The following is a 13,306-nucleotide window of genomic DNA, read 5'->3' as shown; positions in this document are numbered from 1 at the left end:
TCTGGGGACCAGGTAGGACAGAAAACAGAATGAGGGAAAGTGCCCTATTCTGAAAAGATGATCAATCTGCTTCTTCCAGCAAGTCAGGATTCATCTGCCGTGATTGGTCTCAGCCTTCCACGGTCCCAGTTTTCTTTCCAATTCAATAAAAGCTCATCATTTCAGACCTGTCTCCCTCCTGCTGCTGCTGCTGCTAAGTCACTTCAGTCATGTTCGACTCTGTGCAACCCCATAGAAGGCAGCCCACCAGGCTCCCCTGTCCCTGGGATTCTCCAGGTAAGAACACTGGAGTGGGTTGCCATTTCCTTCTCCAATGCATGAAAGTGAAAAGTGAAAGTGAAGCTGCTCAGTCGTGTCCAACTCTTAGTGACCCCATGGACTGCAGCCTATTAGGCCCCTCCATCCATGGGGTTTTCCAGGAAAGAGTTCTGGAGTGGGTTACCATTGCCTTTTCCTCCTTTCCCTCCTACTGTACTTATTCTCATTCCTGGTTCTTGCTGGAAGCAAAGAATAGCACATGCTAGTGTTCATATGCCCAATGGTTTCAGATATTTCTTTGTATTCATTTAATCACTAATTCATTTAATCAGGCATCCCCTCCAGGTCAGGCTTCAGGAGACATCTGTCCAGACCCCTTGTCACAGAAGAGGAAGATTCTCAGGAGGTGAACTTGTGCTGGGCAAAGCCACACCTGGCACCAAGGCTCGTCTCTCCCAGCCCAGCGCTTCTCCCCTGCAGAAGCTCCCACCAGCTCCCTCACCCTCTCCCTATCCTCCCCAGGGGCTCCCATCCCAGCACTGTTGTCTCATCACCAGGATATGAGCAGCTCCTGGAGGCTTATCCTCCAGTTTCCCTCTCTTGAAATGAGGAAGCAAGAACTTTGACGGTCTTAGCAAGGCAGGAACTTCTTGCCAGCTAAGGGTTAAACAATAGCCCAGCCAGACTCCCCACTTGCTGGGGGAAAAATAAAAATAAAAAACAGGAACCAGGGAGAGAGGAAGCTCAGCCCTCAGGCTACAGAGAGGATCCCCTCAGAAGGGAATAATGAGCCCACCTGTGAGGATGATGAAAGAAGACTTTGAAAGGGAAGGAAGGGGGCAAGAGCTGTGATCTACCAAAGGTCTAATCCTAAAAGAGAAAAGAAAGTCAGGGAAAGTGTAGTTAAAAACAATATAGTGTAAAAGTTTATTTAAATAATGTAAAATTTAATATTAACAAATCAACTTAAAACTGTGTCTGTTTCTCCCTGTCTCTTATGTAATCTGCCAACCCAAAAGACTATGGACAAAACCCTAGATAACAGAACAGATTTTCCACTTAAAAAAAAACTAGAGTAGAGAAGGTCTACATTTTACTGTTGACATAGAGTTTTCTTGTTAAAAAGGAGGTAATGTTTTGCAAAGCTCATTCTTAATTCAAGACATCTCTTTACAAATGGTCTCTAATTCATTAATTTTCATATAATTCCTACAAGTTCATTTAGTGGCTGGGATACTAAAACAAAAAATTAAGACACAAAAAGCTTTCCAACTTTCTCCAGATTTCATAATTTAGTCGGCATTTCCTCATTAGTTTATATTTAATTTCCATATAGATAATCATATAATCTTCCAGGAAGTCATGTATGTGATTAGGGTTTTGTCCAGTCTTCAGTTCACTTTTCACTTAATTCCCTGTAGTTTCTACATCCCTTCCTCTTCTCTTTTGCCCTAGTTCACCCACTTCAAGAGCCCACATTACCAGTCTATTGTTCCTTCCATAGTTTCACTATGTTCTTACAACAGGTAGATATACAGAAACCCTTAAACTTAAGAAGCTGTTGTTTCTTTTACAAAAGCAGAATTTCATTTCATTGTATTTAACATCCTGCATCTTTCCCAAGAAATCAAGACTACCGTTGCTTCCTCCATCTCAGACAGAGTTCTAGTCAACCTCCTCCTCCACAAGGCAGCTGCAGAGACTGTCAGGTTCCCTCTGAGTTGTTCCCCAGCCCGTCCAAGGCAAGGAGCCAGCTTCTTAGTCTCTCTCCCTCTCCACAGGAAGCTCTGGGCTCTCCGGACCTCCCATTACTGTTGCAGAGACAGCCTTACCTCCCTCAAATGTTTCCCTTAAAATAGTGAAGGCTGCCTGAGCTCAGGTGTCCTAGACTCACCACAACCAGAAGCTCATTTTGCTCTTCTATTCACCCCAGAACTCTAAACCAAATGCACTGCATTTGCTAAATAATTACAAAGCCGTTATTTCTTTTTGTTCACCAAGGACATTAGACACAGAAGAGGCACCCTGCCCCCCTGCTCCACCCAGAGGCCCTCCCTCCCAGAAGCCTGGGCCACTTACTGAGGAGGAGGCTGATGAATCCCAGGAACCTTGGAGGCCCAGCAGAGGTGGGGGTCTTCTGGGCAGGGCCCCATTTCAGTCTGCCTGACACCCTGTGCAATTGCAGAGGAAGCATCTAGAAGGAGCAGAAAGAGAGGAGAGAGTGTCACTCAAAGGGCACTTATGCTATTCTCACCCCTAGGGCGGGGCTAGCATGTTAGTTCTGGTTTGCAGTTCACCAGCCCATATTTAGCCACTCAGAGGTTTCCTATTATTATTGCCAGCACCTACAGTAGGATGTCAATAAACAATTTCAGAGTATAATACTGCACTGCTTCACTATGTTGGAGGTGCCCATCCTGTGGTCATACCAGACTTGTAATCCCACACTCCCCATACTAATACTCCTTGGAATCCCCTTACCTGTTCCCCGTGGGAACAGCTCAGCCCAGATAGCCATGCTCATCCAAAGCAACCTGTGGTCAAGGCACAGAACTCATGCTATAAAGCCAGGGTAGGCCACAAGTCTGCTGCTTTGGGTATTGTCTCCTATGTCTTCACACTATTTGGTGAGTTTGATTTTCCATAAGCTTCAACTCTCACTTGCCTAAGTAAGAAATTATCAGTAAAAGAACAAAGTTCTTTGAGTGTCATTTCCCGCATCACCAATGCAAATGTTGGCATTTATCTATTGCTTGCACCCTTATGGCTTTCCCTGCCTTATGGCTTTCACTAGTGCTAGGCATGTTCCCTACACACAGGGCAAAGCCAGACCCCACAGGATCTGATGGGCTCTTGTCTGCATCCCACCCACCACTTCCCTTAAGACTCTGCCAACCCTGTACCTGCTATCACAAAGGGGCAGGGAGAGATGTCTACACTCCCCTCCTAGGCACAGACTCAGCTGCCTCAGACTCACTGCTGTCTACTGAGGCTCAGGCTCTGGTCTCTTCTCTTGAGACTAAATACCCCACACCAGAGAACTGTCAGGTTCCACACCTCACAGGAGCAGCCCCACCTATCTAACTCCTGGTCTATAAAGGGGAATGCCAAGTCATTCATTTGAAATAAAAGTCTAAGGACAGATGCCAAACAGGGACTCAAGACATCCCCTTCCTGTGAACAGGGTCTCTCCCCAACAATAAGGTGGCTTGCTGGGCACAGACCTCACAATGGTCACAGTAGGGGGCTTTTCTCCCTCATTTTGAAACTTCCTACCGAATTAAAACACTTTTTTATGGGAAGATGATGTGACCCCAAACCTTTTCATGAAAAGTATAGAGAAAGGGAAGAAGTAACTTCACAGTGGATGAGCCTGGGGAACACTCCCTTCAGCCTGGTGATGAAGGCCAGCATCCTCCGTGGTATGTCATGTGGTAGCATATATCCTTGATATGATACAATGAAAATAGCACTTGCTTCAGTGGTCCTCTACCCAATATCCAAAACTCTAGTCTAATCATGAGAGAAACATTCAGTTCAGTTCAGTTAAGTCGCTCAGTCATGTCCGACTCATTGCCACCCCATGAACCACAGCATGCCAGGCCTCCCTGTCCATCATCAACTCCCAGAGTTCACCCAGACTCAGGTCCATCGAGTCAGTGATGCCATCCAGCCATCTCATCCTCTGTCGTCCCCTTCTCCTCCTGCCCTCAATCTTTCCCAGCATCAGGGTCTTTTCAAATGAGTCAGCTCTTAACATCAGGTGGCCAAAGTACTGGAGTTTCAGCTTCAACATCAGTCCTTCCAATGAACACCCAGGACTGATCTCCTTTAGTATGATTGGATCTCCTTGCACTCTAAGAGACTCTCAAGAGTCTTCTCCAACACCACAGTTCAAAAACATCAATTCTTCTGTGCTCAGCTTTCTTTACAGTCCAACTCTCACATCCATACATGACTACTGGAAAAATCATAGCCTTGATTAGATGGACCTTTGTTGACAAAGTAATGTCCTTGATTTTTAATATGCTGTCTAGGTTGGTCATAACTTTCCTTCCAAGGAGTAAGCGTCTTTTAATTTCATGGCTGCAATCGCCATCTTCAGTGATCTTGGAGCCAAAAAAATAAAGTCAACCACTGTTTACACTGTTTCCCCATCTATTTTCCATGAAGTGACGGGACCGAATGCCATGATCTTAGTTTTCTGAGTGTTGAGCTTTAAGGCAACTTTTTCACTCTCCTCTTTCCCTTTCATCAAGAGGCTCTTGAGTTCCTCTTCACTTTCTGCCATAAGGGTGGTGTCATCTGCATATCTGAGGTTATTGATATTTCTCCCAGCAATCTTGATTCTAGCTTGTGCTTCCTCCAGCCCAGTGTTTCTCATGATGTACTCTGCATATAAGTTAAATAAGCAGGGTGACAATATACAGCCCTGACATACTCCTTTTCCTATTTAGAACCAGTCTATCATTCCATATCCAGTTCTAACTGTTGCTTCCTGACCTGCATACAGGTTTCTCGAGAGGCTGGTCAGGTGGTCTGGTATTCCCATCTCTTTCAGAATTTTCCACAGTTGATTGTGATCCACATAGTGAAAGGGTTTGGCATAGTCAATAAAGAAGAAATAGATGTTTTTCTGGAACTCTCTTGCTTTTTTGATGATCCAGAGGATGTTGGCAATTTGATCTCTGGTTCTTCTGCCTTTTCTAAATTCAGCTTGAACATCTGGAAGTTCACGGTTCATGTATTGCTGAAGCCTGGCTTGGAGAATTTTGAGCATTACTTTACTAGCGTGTGAGATGAGTACAATTGTGCAGTAGTTTAAGCATTCTTTGGCATTGCCTTTCTTTAGGTTTGGAATGAAAACTGACCTTTTCCAGTCCTGTGACCACTGCTGAATTTTCCAAACTTGCTGGCATATTGAGTGCAGCACTTTCCCAGCATCATCTTTTAGGATTTGAAATAGCTCAACTGGAATTCCATCACCTCCACTAGTTTTGTTCATAGTGATGCTTCCTAAGGCCTACTTGACTTCACATTTCAGGATGTCTGGCTCTAGGTGAGTGTGAGTGACCACACCATCGTGATTATCTGGGTCATGAGGATCTTTTTTGTACAGTTCTTTTGTGTATTCTTGCCATCTCTTCTTAATATCTTCTGCTTCTGTTAGGTCCATACCACTTCTGTCCCTTATCGAGCCTGTCTTTGCATGAAATGTTCCGTTGCTATCTCTAATTTTCTTGAAGAGATCTCGTCTTTCCCATTCAATATTTTTCCTCTATTTCTTTGCACTGATCGCTGAGGAAGGCTTTCTTATCTCTCCTTGCTGTTCTTTGGAACTCTGCATTCAAATGGGTATATTTTCCTCCTTTGCCTTTTGCTTCTCTTCTTTTCACAGCTATGAAACATTAGACAAATCCTAATTCAGGAAAATGTTGCCAAATACCCTACTGCTACTGCTGCTAAGTCACTTCAGTCGTGTCCAACTCTGTGTGACCCCATAGACGGCAGCCCACCAGGCTGAACCATCCCTGGGCTTCTCCAGGCATGAACACTGGAGTGAGTTGCCATTTCTTTTCCAACGCATGAAAGTGAAAAGTGAAAGTGAAGTCACTCAGTCGTATCCGACTTTTAGTGACCCCATGGACTGCAGCCTACCAGGCCTCTCCATCCATAGGATTTTCCAGGCAAGAGTACTGGAGTGGAGTGCCATTGCCTTCTCTGAAATACCCTACAGACTCTCCTTAAAACTGTCATGAGAAAAAGGAACAGCCAACAAACTGTCAGAGCCCAGAGGAGACCAAGGACACAGGATGACTAAATGCAAGATGAGATCCAGGACACTGGGTAAAAATTGAAGGACAACTGAATTAAAGTAGAACTTTCAATACTTACCAACGTTTCCATATTGTAACGCTGATATGTCATCAAGGCTCCTCTGCCCTTGGACTTTTCCAGGCAAGAATACTAGAGTGGGTTGCCATTTCCTATTCCATAGGATCTTCTCAGCCTAGGCATTGAACAGACATCTTCTGTGTCTCCTACACTAGCAGCCAGATCCTTTACCACTAAGCCACTTGGGAAGTCCCAACATATTGATATCACTCTATTAATTGCAACAAATATTAGGAGTATAAGATGTTGATAATGTTGCAGGAAATGAGACCCATCCAGGGCCCAAGAGTGGGATCATGTCTAACACTCAGGCATGAATTGTTCGAGGAGACACATGTGCTGACAATGCAAGAGATTTTATTGTGAAGGTGCACTTAGGTAGAGAGCAGCAGGGTAAGGGAACCCAGAACTGCTCTGCCACATGGCTCGTAGTCTCGGGTTTCATGATGATGTGGGTTTCTGGCCCTTCATTCTGACTCTGGGTCCTTCCTGGTGGCACACTCATCACTCAGTCAAGATGGATTTCCAATGAGGAGGATTCTGGGAGGTTGGTAGGACATATGGATTGGTGTCTCCTCTCTTCTTTTGACCTTTCTTGAATTCTTCCAGATGGTAGTGGCTTGTTAGTTCCAGGTTCCTTACCAGGAGCTCCTGTCATAAAGTAACTCATGCAAATAGTTACTGTGATGCCTGGTCAGGGTTTCAGCCAGTGTTTCCTTTAACAATAATAGGGGAGACTGTATGTGGAGTATGTGGCAACTCTCTGTACCATCTTGCCATTTTTTCTGTAAATCTAATATAGTTTTTTAAAACTTTTTTTTCTTTTTTTAAAGTACTACTTGTCTTGAGCTCATATCCCTTCTGGTTACAACTGCTCATGAGAGATATTCAGGAATGTCCATCACCCTTTCCACAAAGACCAGTGAGATCTATGTGTGACTTTCTTCTCCTATATACACAGAAACACTTGTTTCCAGATAAAACCTGTTCCCATTGCTGACCACACAAAAGCAGAATTGAAAACTATTTGGGTTCTGTCCCCAGGCCTGGCTCACAGATGCTCACACATTTATTAAGTAAATGTTTACTGAGCCCCTCCTGGATGCCTGTCATGTGCTAGATGCTCATAATGTACAGTAAACACAACTTCTCTGTTCCTTGTCTGAACAGAGGCCACACCACAGCGGGCAACAGGTGCTAAACCAGGAAATGCCTTATGTAGATATCATGCCAGTTACAGAGAAAGGAAAATACAGGGTGCCGGGAGGGGAGGAGGACACTAAAAAGGGCAGGGAGGCCCCTCTGAGGAAGGGTGACTAAGCTGAGGCCTATAGATTCTGGTGGCCATGAGCTCCATGTGAGCAAATCCAGTGGGCTGATCCCTGTCTTCACCTTACTGACTTTTGGCAGTTTCTTTTTCCAAGAAACCTTCTTTTTTTTTTTTCAGTTTTTTATTTATTTTTTTTAATTTTATTTTATTTTAAAACTTTACAATATTGTATTGGTTTTTTGCTGGACACCAGAGTCTCCTGACTTTCACTGGCCACTCCTTCTCAGCCTCCTCTTCCTGACTATGACCTTCTGAAGCCCAGACCTTGCTGCCTGGACCACTTGCCTGTCTACACAAGCCTTTTTCTGAATTCCAGACCCATGTATAAAATTGCCTACTTTAGAGTCCCACGTGACATTCCCATTGCATCTCAAACTCAAATTTCATGCCTGATCCTCAAGCCTGCTTCTTCCCTGGTGGTCCCTGTTTCCATGGTGCTCAGGCCAAAATCCTTATTCCTCTTTCACTCAGACTCATGTCTGACCTACCAGTAAATCCTGATACCTCTCCATAAATGTTCACGGATCCACCCCCTTCTCATCACATCCACCATTTTCACTTTTCTCTAGAATTCCTGGGGCCTTGCAACACATGCTCAGGCCCCAAACTTGCTGCACTGAACACACAACCAGAGTGGACCTTTAAACTATTGTCATGTCTTATTCCTCTCAAAACACTCTGATGTTAGCCTTCCCACTTAGAAAGAAACTCAAGCCCTGATCTTATCCTTCCAGGCCCACGCCATCTTTTCCCCTGGCCACCTTTACCACCTCATCTCTCCAGGTTCCAGCCATCACTTCCCTCCAGCATCACACGCCATGTGTTTGTACCTCTAGTGCTTCACACAGGCTCCCAGCTCAGGACACTGGCACATGCATATTCTCGTCCTAGAATGTCCTTCCACCTATTAAAATGGCTGTCTCTCACAGTCACTCAGGTCTGTCAAAATACCACTTCCCCAAAGAGGTCTTCCTTATAGAGTTCTTGTTCTTCCTTATAGAGTTCTACTTGTCCTGTCTTCACACACTTGTCACCACCTGACCTTGCATATCTATTTCATCATTTATTGATTTCCATTATTCCCTTTATGGTGTGAGTTCTTGAGAGCTGGGAATTTATCCATCTTATTCTCTTCTGTATCCTTAGCACTGAGAAAAATAGTAAACATCTTGTAATTATTCTTTGGAGTTGGGATAGCCTAGTGATTAAAAGTGTGGACTCTGGAGCCAGACCATTTGGCTCAAAATCACAACCACAACCACAACAAAATAAAAAGGGTTTTGAAAAATTAAAAATAAAATAAAAAAAAATTTTAAGTGTAGAAAAACAGTCATTCTGGAACTTGGCTGGGAGTGACACAAAGTGGTAGAACCCATGGGGACAAAATTTGGCAACACCCAAAGAGTCAAAGTGCTATACTCAATACCAGCAAATTTGGTATTGAATATTCCCTGAATATTCATTGGAAGGATTGATGCTGAAGCTGAAACTCCAATTCTTTGGCCACCTGATGCAAACACTGACTCACTGGAAAAGACCTTGATGCTGGGGAAGATTGAGGGCAAGAAAACTCAGCAGTGGCCACAGGACTAGAAAAGATCAGCTTTCTTTCCAATCCCAAAGAAGGGCAATGCCAAAGAATGGTCAAACTACCATACAATTGTTCTCATTTCACATGCTAACAAGGTACTGTTCAAAATCCTTCAAGCTAGGCTTCAACAATACACGAACTGAGAACTTTCAGATGTACAAGTTGCATTTAGAAAAGGCAGAGGAACCAGAGATCAAATTGTCAACATCCATTAGATCATAGAGAAAACAAGGGAATTCCAAAAAAGATCTGCTTCGTTGACCATGCTAAAGCCTTTGCTTGTGTGAATCACAACAAACTGTAGAAAATTCTTAAAGAGATGGGAATTCCAGACCATCTTACCTGCCTTCTGAGAAACCTGCATGCAGGTTAAGAAGAAAGAGTTAGAAGCAGACATGGAACAACTGACTGGTTCAAAATTGGGACAGGAATACATTAAGGCAGTATTTTATCACCCTCCTTATTTAACATATTTTCAGGATACATCATGCAAAATGCTGAGCTGTTTGAATCACAAGCTGGAATCAAGATTGCCATAAGAAATATCAACAAACTCAGATATGCAGATAAGGCCACCCTAATGGCAGAAATTTAAGAGGAACTAAAGAGCCCCTTGATGAAGACGGAGGAGGAAAGTGAAAAAGCTGGCTTGAAATTCAGCACTCAAGCTTTTTAGTCTGGCACTGGGTGGTTCTTCGGATCATGTATGGTGGCTCCGCAGATTTTAACAGCAGAGAACATGGCGGCCCAGAGAGAATGGACCCCGATGGTGTCATCGAGAGCAACTGGAATGAGATTGTTGATAACTTTGATGATATGAACTTAAAGGAGTCTCTTCTTTGGAGCATCTATGCTTATGGTTTTGAGAAACCATCAGCTATTCAGCAGAGAGTTATTATTCCATGTATTAAAGGTATGATGTGATTGCTCAAGCTCAGTCAGGTACTGGCAAGACAGCCACATTTGCTATTTCCATCCTGCAACAGTTGGATATTGAGTTCAAGGAGACCCAAGCACTAGTATTGGCCTCCACTTTTGGATCAACAGATCCAAAAGGTAATTCTGGCACTTGGAGATTATATGAGAGCAACTTGTCATGCCTGCATTGGTGGAACAAATGTCCGAAATGAAATGCAAAAACTGCAGGCTGAAGCACCACATATTGTTGTTGGAACACCAGGGAGAGTGTTTGATATGTTAAACAGAAGATATCTCTCTCCAAAATAGATAAAAATGTTCGTTTTGCATGAAGCAGATGAAATGCTGAGCTGAGGGTTTAAGGATCAAATCTATGAGATTTTCCGAAAATTAAATACTAGTATTCGGGTGGTGTTGCTTTCTGCCACAATGCCAACGGATGTGTTGGAAGTGACCAAAAAATTCATGAGAGATCCAATTCGAATTTTGGTGAAAAAAGAAGAATTGACTTTTGAAGGAATCAAACAGTTTTATATTAATGTTGAAAGAGGGGAATGGAAGTTGGATACACTTTATGACTTGTACGAGACACTGACAATTACACAGGTTGTTATTTTTCTCAATACAAGGCGCAAGGTGGACTGGCTCACAGAGAAAATGCATGCCAGGTACTTCACAGTTTCCGCCCTGCGTGGTGACATGGACCAGAAAGAAAGAGATGTTATCATGAGGGAATTTCGACCAGGGTCAAGCCATGTTCTGATCACTACTGACTTGTTGGCTTGTGGAATTGATGTGCAACAAGTGTCATTGGTTATAAACTATGATCTACCTGCCAACAAAGGTTCGTCTAGTCAAGGCCATGGTTTTACCTGTGGTCAGGTATGGATGTGAGAGTTGGACTGTGAAGAAGGCTGAGTGCCGAAGAATTGATGCTTTTGAATTGTGGTGTTGGAGAAGACTCTTGAGAGTCCCTTGGACTGCAAGGAGATCCAACCAGTCCACTCTAAAGGAGATCAGCCCTGGGATTTCTTTGGAAGGGATGATGCTGAAGCTGAAACTCCAGTAGTTTGGCCACCTCATGCGAAGAGTTGACTCACTGGAAAAGACTCTGATGCTGGGAGGGATTGGGGGCAGGAGGAGAAGGGGACGACAGAGGATGAGATGACTAGATGGCATCACTGACTCAATGGACATGAGTCTGAGTGAACTCTGGGAGTTGGTGATGGACAGGGAGGCCTGGCATGCCGCAATTCATGGGGTCGCAAAGAGTCGGACGCGACTGAGCGATTGACCTGATCTGATCTGATCTGACCTACCAATCGTGAAGATTATATTCACAGAATTGGCAGAGGGGGTCGATTTGGGAGGAAAGGTGTGACTATAAACTTTGTTACTGAAGAAGACAAGATTTTTCATGACATTGAGAGTTTCTACAATACTACAGTGGAGGAAATGCCAATGAATGTGGCCGACCTTATTTAATTCCTGGGATGAGATAGTTTTCAATGCAGTGCTCACTGTTGCTGAATAGGCGATCACAACGTGCATTGTGCTTCTTTCGTTGGGAATATTTGAATCTTGTCTCAATGCTCATAATGGATCAGAAATACAGATTTTGATAGCAAAGCAACATTAGTCATGAGCTCTTGTGAGGAAAGTCATTGGCTTTATCCTCTTTAGAGTTAGACTGTTGGGGTGGGTATAAAAGATGGGGTCTGTAAAATCTTTCTTTCTTAGAAATTTATTTCCTAGTTCTGTAGAAATGGTTGTATTAGATGTTCTCTATCATTTAATAATATACTTGTGGACTAAAAGATATAACTGCTGTATAAAATCAGCCAATTATGTTAAACTAGCATATCTGCCTTTATTGTGTTTGTCATTAGCCTGAATAGAAAGGCCTTTAAAATTGATTTTTTTTTTTTAGCATTTGAATGCATTTTGTTTGGTATTATATTTATTCAATAAAGTATTTAATTAGTGAAAAAACAAAGAAATTCATCACTCAATAAACTAGGATCATGGCATACAGTCCCATCACTTCATGGCATACAGATGGGGAAAAAATGGAAACTGGCAAGTTTTATTTTCTTGAGCTCCAAAATCAGTGCAGACTGTGACTGCAGCCATGTAATTAAAAGATGTTTGCTCCTTGAAGAAAAGCTACGACAAACCTAGGCAGTGTATTAAAAAGCAGAGACATCACTTTGCTGACAAACATCCTTATAGTCAAAGCTGTGGCTTTTCCAGTAGTCATGTATGGATGTGACTGTTGGACCATTAAAAGGTTGAGTACTGAAGAAATAATGCTTTCAAAGTGTGGTACTAGGGAAGACTCCAGAGTCTGTTGGACAGCAAAGAGATCAAACCACTCAATTAAAGGAAATCAACCCTGAATATTCATTGGAAGGACTAACGCTGAAACTGAAACTCCAATTCTTTGGCCACCTGATGCAAACACCAACTCATTGGAAAAGACCATGATGCTGGGGAAGACTGAGGGCAAGAAGAGAATGGAGTGGCAGAGAATAAGATGGTTGGATGGCATCACCAAACTAATGGACATGAATTTGACTAAACTCCAGCAGATAATGAAAGTCAGGGAAGCCTGGCCTGCTACAGTCCACTGGGTTGCATAGAGTCAGACATGACTTAGTGACTGAGCAAAAACAACAGCAGAGTCAAAATCCTACTTCCCCTGCTTTGCATTTCCTATCTATAAAACTTTGTCCCATATTGATTGCTGAATTATTTCTGAGAACAAATGATAGAAACTAATCTAAAGATTTGTAAGTTGTTATTGTTCTTGTTTAGTTGATAAGTGATGTCTGACTCTTTTGAGACCCTATTGACTATAGCTTTCCAGGCTCTTCTGTCCCTGGGATTTCCCAGACAAGAAGAATACTGAAGTGGGTTGCCATTTCATTCTCCAGGTGATCTTCCTGATCCAGGGATTGAACCTGTGTCTCCTGCATTGTAGGTGGATTCTTTACTGCTGCTTCACCAGGGAAATCCAAGATTTTCTCAGTGCTGCTGCTGCTGCTAAGTCGCTTCAGTCATGTCTGACTCTGTGCAACCCCAGAGATGGCAGCCCACCAGGCTCCCCCATTCCTGGGATTCTCCAGGCAAGAACACTGGAGTGGGTTGCCATTTCCTTCTCCAATGCAGGAAAGTGAAAAGTGAAAGTGAAGTCATCCAGTCGTGTCTGACTCTTAGTGACCCCATGGACTGCAGCCTACCAGGCTCCTCCATCCATGGGATTTTCCAGGGAAGAGTACTAGAGTGGGGTGCCATTGCCTTCTCTGAGGTTT

At 43.3% G+C, this 13,306-nt stretch overlaps 1 pseudogene across 1 annotated transcript; it reads left to right on the top strand.

Moving 5' to 3' along the window:
* The first annotated feature begins 9,748 nt into the window (after positions 1-9,748).
* LOC104982871 lies at positions 9,749-11,972 on the top strand (annotated as a pseudogene). The gene is made up of 2 exons (XR_824564.1): positions 9,749-10,822; positions 11,306-11,972. The product of XR_824564.1 is annotated as a eukaryotic initiation factor 4A-II-like (transcript).
* The last annotated feature ends 1,334 nt before the right edge of the window (positions 11,973-13,306 follow it).

The sequence above is a fragment of the Bison bison genome, unplaced genomic scaffold (genome assembly GCF_000754665.1).
Source record: "Bison bison bison isolate TAMUID 2011002044 unplaced genomic scaffold, Bison_UMD1.0 scf7180017860764, whole genome shotgun sequence".
Taxonomy (NCBI): domain Eukaryota; kingdom Metazoa; phylum Chordata; class Mammalia; order Artiodactyla; family Bovidae; genus Bison; species Bison bison.
This window is presented reverse-complemented; position numbering and strand designations above follow the sequence as displayed.